Here is a 5902-nt window from a genome sequence, read left to right on the forward strand (position 1 = left end):
CTCCCTCATATCTCCTGTGTTTCCTCTTCCCTTCCAGGAGGCCTTTTCTAGCTTCTTGGCACTCTTCTGTGTTGGACTCTTGTCCTCCTCTTCCCTGCTGGCCCGGCATCCCCTGCGACTGGGATGTCCTCTGAGATCAGCTGTGTTTTCTGCTCTCCTCTGGATGGTAGTGTCACAGCAATGAAAGCACAAGGTGCAGAGACTCGCCAGGACCTGAAGTCTTCCAGGCAGCTTTTGGATTTGGAGTTTGGGGTTGAGCGGGGGACTGTCTCCCACACTCCTTTTTCCTAGCACTGATGGAGTCTCGTCGCCCCGAGAATCTCACGGTGAGCTGGACCCCTTTCTGGTAAGTATTTTGTTGGGAGAGCCGGGCTGGATTATCACCTGTGACATTTGGGGCTGATATAATAAAGAGACTGGCTAGTTGGGAGGGATTTGATTTGGGTTAGCAGCTTGTGACGTTGTACTGGGATCGAAGGCAATGGAAAGGGGTGCACGAATGCACGAGGCTGGGAAGAGCAAGGGTTGGGCATATCACGGGCATTGTGCTGGCATTTCAACTCAGTCTGATGGGCTTCTGAGCAGGGCCTGGAAGCGGGGAGCAGAGGGCTCAGGCTAGCTTGGCGCTCTCGGAGGCTTTTCTGTCTGTTATTCAAACACCTGACAGGGCTCCCCCTCCCCCTGGGAAGCAAGAGGGTGCATAGAGAGCTGGCCCCATCCTCTCCCAGGTGCTGCCAGACCAGTGCGTGTGGCCCTTTAATGAGGCTGGGCTTGGAACAGCTCAGCAGCCTTACTTCTGGCACCGAGCAGAGATGTAGCTCCGGTACTGAGCACGCCAGTGCCAGCGAGGGCGTCTGCAGCAGAGAGCAGGCAGGGGAGGGAGCCCATCATCCTCTCCTAAGAGGACAAGCCAGAGCCCGAGGGGCAGGAAAAAGCAAGCTCCTGGTGGGGTGGCACCATCCAGGAAGGGGCCACTTCCGTTCCTACCCCCGGTGCGTGTCTAATTTGTCTGGAGCTGGGCGAGTCAAGACTGCAGACTCCGTGTCATCCTCCAGGTAAGTGCTTCCCGCCTGGTCCTGCCGTGCAACTTTGCAGGGCAGGAAATGGAGAGGGGTTATGAATTGCATTAAGGTCTGATGGTGGAGGGGCAGATGTGGGACCCTGGCACCATTGGGGTGAGTTGCAGTCGGCACTCCCTGACCAGGCAACAACTCCTGCTCCTTGGTAGAGGGGGTAGTGGCGGAGGGGGGGGCGGTGTTCATCTTTGCTGACTGGGAGACCTATTGCAGACTGGGTCTAAATGCAGTGAATGAGCAAGGAGGCAAATCAAGACAATAAAATAACTGTCCAGCCAAGGCTGCTGCATCACAGGCTGTCCTGTGCTTATAGATTTGAGGAGCGTGGCTTTAAATATTTATTGCTCGGTACGTCATGGTACATTAGCAAATGTTCCCGAGTCTGTATTGTTACAGTCCCAACCTCAGAGGAGCGTGGGACCCTTTTCTGCAGTGCTGCTTCCACTCAGTCTGTGCTGGGAAGCAGCAGGGGGGGCGGAGGAGGCAGAGTCCTGGGCCATTTTTGCTTGAAATTACTTGGTTTATGGGTTAGTGGCCTGAGAATGAACAGGTCTAATGGTACGACTGGAACAAAGTCCTGGCCCTGGGTTCTGGTTGTAAAGGGGTTTACTTGATCTGGTGTGCAGTGGGCTCAGAGAGATTTAGAGCTGGTTTCCTGGCTTTAATGAGGTGCTCAGGTGAGTTGCTTCCCTATGTCCAGCTCCTGTAAGTCTCAGCTGGTTTGTCACAAAGGAGTGCTGCACCCGAGACACTCCAAGGCACTTCCTTGGGCTGTGCCTGGCACTTGGTGAACGTGACACATTTCCCTCCCTGCCTGAACAGTGGGTCGGGAGCAGGCTGGCACTCCCACGGCTGGAGGGCCCATTCTTCACGTCTGACGCGTACGTCTGGGAGCGTGCGCGAGTGTTTCCGTGTTGGTGGACGCAGGGCTCCGTCCCTTATTTTTTGTCTAGTGGCAACTTTCCTTCGCCAGCTGGGAAGTGGCAGCAAATGCATGCGGGAAGGCAGCAGGGAGGGCTGGAGGGCAGTGGCACGTATGAGCGGGCAGCCACTTCTTTGAGATCACGTGTGCGCAGTCTCAGTGCAGTCTACACAGGGTCCTACCACACCCTGCTTGGCCCAGTGCCCTCGTTGCACAGTCGCTCTCCCTCCGCTGCCTCGCTGTGTCCGGCACCCCCTCCCTGTTTCAGCCCCCAGCAAGGTGACCCATCTATACCCACTGTGTGCAAGTGTGGACACCTGGCTGCTTTGTGTGCTCACCCACGCGTACCTGAATCCCCTCCTCCCCCTCACCACCGACTGACCTTCTCCTTTTCCTACTCTTAGTGTCAAGCTTCAAGGACTAAAAATATGGAGGCTGCATTTGACCCTCCCAAGAGTTGCCTTGTACTCAGCCATGGCCCCAGGGTTTGAAGACTGGGTCTGTATTCCTTGGGGGAGAGGACTGGTTTTCAATGTGGCAAGACAAGGCAAGTCTCCAAGGACAAATCGGAGAGAGTCCAGCAGAGGGCAATGAAAATGGTTCGGGGGCTGGGGGACAGGACTTTTATAAGAGGCGGAGAGAACTGGGCTTATTTAGTCTGGAGAAGAGAAGATTGAGGTGGGATTTAGTAGGAGCCTTCAGCTCCCTGAAGAGTAGATCCAGAGAGGATGGAGCTGGACTGGTCTCAGTGGGGGCAGATACAGGACAAGGAGCAATGGGCTCAAGTTGCAACAAGGGAAGCTGAGGTTGGATATTAGGAAAAACTTTCTCACAAGGAGGGTGGTGAAGCACTGGGACAGGTTACCCAGAGAGGTGGTGGAAGCTCCATCCTTGGAGGTTTTCAAGACCTTGCTAGACAAAGCCCTGGCTGGGATGATGTAGTTGGGGCTGGTCCTGCTTTGAGCAGGGGGTTGGGCTAGATGTGACCTCCTGCCGTCCCTTCCAACCCGCATTTCCTATGCTTCTATGACCCTAAGTCCACCTTTGTTTCCGGGTAGGTTTTAAGAACCTGACAGGGGAGAGGGGGTTAGATGGAGGGACAGCCAGAGACAAGACAACTGCGATCACTCTTTGCCCGGCGCAGCCACCCAAACTTGGGCTTTGCAGAAGCAGACTGCATTAGGAACGAGGAGATTCCTAGCATGTGCACCAGATGCAGCAGGTCTCCTCCCCTGAGCCCCGGAGGGAATCACTCTCCACGTGCAGCCCATTGCACATATTCTCAGCCAGGCATGGCCCCTGCTTGGCAGGTCTGCAGAGCTTTTACCCGTCCAGGGAGAGGAACTAATAGCAGAGTGCACTTGGCAGGGAACGATCTGGGCTGGTTTCTTTCATACCAATCAAGTTATTAACAGGGGCGTAGCATTGCTGGAGGTGCCGTCTTTCAGTTGAGAAGTCAAACTAAGGTCTTGGCTATTTGTGCCTGGTCAGGATGCCTTGGGTTTAGTCTTTCCGCGTGACCCTAGGGTTGGTCTCCTAATGCCTTGGTGAAGGTTTGGTGGAGACCCGGGAGGAGTGCTTTGCTTTCCAACCTAAACATTCACAGCGTAGTTCCTGTATGACCCCTACCGCATTTTGCACGAAAAGAAAAGGAGCTCAGCGTTGCAGTTACGGTGAAACAGGGATGGAAAACCCTGATTTCTCTAATACCTGGGGGCAGCCCTAGGTATCTTACCACCCTCAGCAAAATGAATATTGCCACCCTTCCCCCTCGTTCATGTAGCTGGCCAGTCAGAAGCCACTGATCTCTAATCAGCTCCAGAAATGTCGACCCTCCAATTCTGCTGCTCTGGGCATCTGTCCAATTTATCTATATAACGGGCCAGCCCTGGTGATGTGAGCCATCAGTGAGGCAGCAGCCCTTTCCTTAGTCCACATGTACCGTCACGGACAATATTCCCCAGATCTTTCTACCTTACATTGATTTCCTGTTCTGCTTTCTTGTACGAACCCACCACAATGTTACTGGTTTTACAATGGACATTTCCACTGGGTTCGCCTGGGTCCATGCGGGCCGTTCAGAGTAAGTAAGCATGCACAAGTGGGTGGCTTATGATGTGAAAAAACGGCATGTGCAAAACTTAAAACTTGAAAAATAGAGGCAGTAACGTATATCTATATAGAGATAGATAGATAGAAATAGATATATATATCTATATCTATATGGCTGCATTTCAGTGGAAGAAGCTAATGTTTGGCAAAGATCTAATTAGTAAAAAACAAACAAACAAAAAACTCTTCCATGTTTGAGTCTTAGTAAATGTTTTAAAGTCCTGAGATCTCTGGGTATAAGAAACTTTAAAGGACAACGCATTAATGAAATGTGGTTATTTTCTGAGCAATCAGATGCTCTGGGGCAAAAATGTGGTTCAAATGGCTGCAACCTGGTTGTTTTCTGGGGATTTGTGTCTTCTTGTAATAGGCCCGAGTTCAGCCCTGTGGAAAGAAAGCTGGTTCTGCTCTCCCTGGCTTCTCATTTCCCTGCACACAGCTTCCTCCCCTGACTCCGAGTCAGCTGATCTATCTCAATACCAGTTCATTACATTAAGACCGCTGCTCTTGCCAGCTAAAATAGACGTGAACAGCCGACAGCTGCTCCCTCAGGTAACAGGTGAGAAGTGACAAGTGGAAGGCCGTTGGAGACCGAACAAGCAAGCGGGGCTTCCCCCGGCGATGTCTGATAGGAAACCCAGAAAGCCAGGGGGTGGCTGGCACCTTGCAGAGGTGAGAGGACCCGACCTCTCTGGTTGGAGATGCCCAGGATGAACAGTTAGTCGCAGGACATGCTTCTGGATGGGGTGGAGGAGGAAGACGAGAGCAGGGCGAGGACCTGTGGGTCTGTTTTTATTCATTACCAACTGGCTTAGAGCAGCCTACATAAAACATGAGAGGGCCAGATGGGGCTTGTTTACTTTGGTAGAATAAATGTAAAGGGTATTGATAAAAAAGCAGCTGGAATGGCTTTTCTCGTAGGTCCCTGGTAAACAACTAAATGGCGTTGTGGCCAATCGGAGGCGGGCAAACACCGGGCTCGTTGGTTGTGCGTTAAGCATGGTGTCTTGGGCACACGTTAAGTGGCTCCGAGGTGAAATGTGTCTTTAATGGCCTTGCCCAGCCTCAATTAGTTGGTTTGGTTCCTTGCTTTCCCCTTTGCTGAAGATCAGGGCTGGGAGGGACCCTAGGGTCTGGTGAGGAAAAGCGAACCCCCCGTCTCTGGGCAGGGCCAAGATAAGAGCTGGAGTGGGGTAATGATGTCCACTGCTGACTCCGTATTGGAAGGCAGGGTCCATACAGGTGGGGATTGGGATTTCGTGCAGCAAGGGCTAGAGTAATAGATGTGGGATGGAGTTGAAATACAAGCCATGCACTTAGGCCCTAACAACATAAGAATTGCCGTTGACTAGGTCAGACCAGAGGTCCATCTGGCCCAGGCTCCTGCATCGCACAGGGGCAGAGAGCGGATGCTGAAAGGGAGAGCGAACTGGGTCTGACCAGGGGTTTTCCCCCGTTTCTCTCCTTCTTGCAGCCTCCAGCATTTAGGGTCTAGGAAGTTCTGATTCAGAGGCTGTGTCCCTGCCTCCTGTGCTCAGTAGCTCCTGATGCCCCTGTCCTCCAAGGATGTATCCAATCTCTTTTTGAATCCAGCTAAGCTGGCAGCATATCTGGTGGCACCAAGTTCCACACTTTAATTATTTACGTGTGTGAAAAGAACCTCCTTTTGCTAGAGATAAGGGCCCAGATCCTTGTTCCCATCCTACCCTGTTTTGCACCACGGAAGGGCTACAGACCTGGTGGAAAACCAGTCTGAGTGGTCACCAAAGGATTACTCCAGTGGAGGGGAAAC

The 5902-nt window shown here is 52.5% G+C and overlaps 1 protein-coding gene across 1 annotated transcript in view; it reads left to right on the forward strand.

Annotated features, from left to right (window-relative positions):
- Positions 1–192: 192 nt before the first annotated feature.
- The window catches only part of VWA5B2 (von Willebrand factor A domain containing 5B2), a 33613-nt gene continuing 27903 nt past the window's right edge, over positions 193–5902 (forward strand). The window contains exon 1 of the mRNA XM_025195898.1: positions 193–346. The gene's annotated coding sequence lies outside the window, so the exon portion shown is untranslated. The remainder of the gene's footprint in view (positions 347–5902) is intronic.

This window comes from Alligator sinensis, unplaced genomic scaffold, assembly GCF_000455745.1.
Source record: "Alligator sinensis unplaced genomic scaffold, ASM45574v1 scaffold301_2, whole genome shotgun sequence".
Lineage (NCBI taxonomy): Eukaryota > Metazoa > Chordata > Crocodylia > Alligatoridae > Alligator > Alligator sinensis.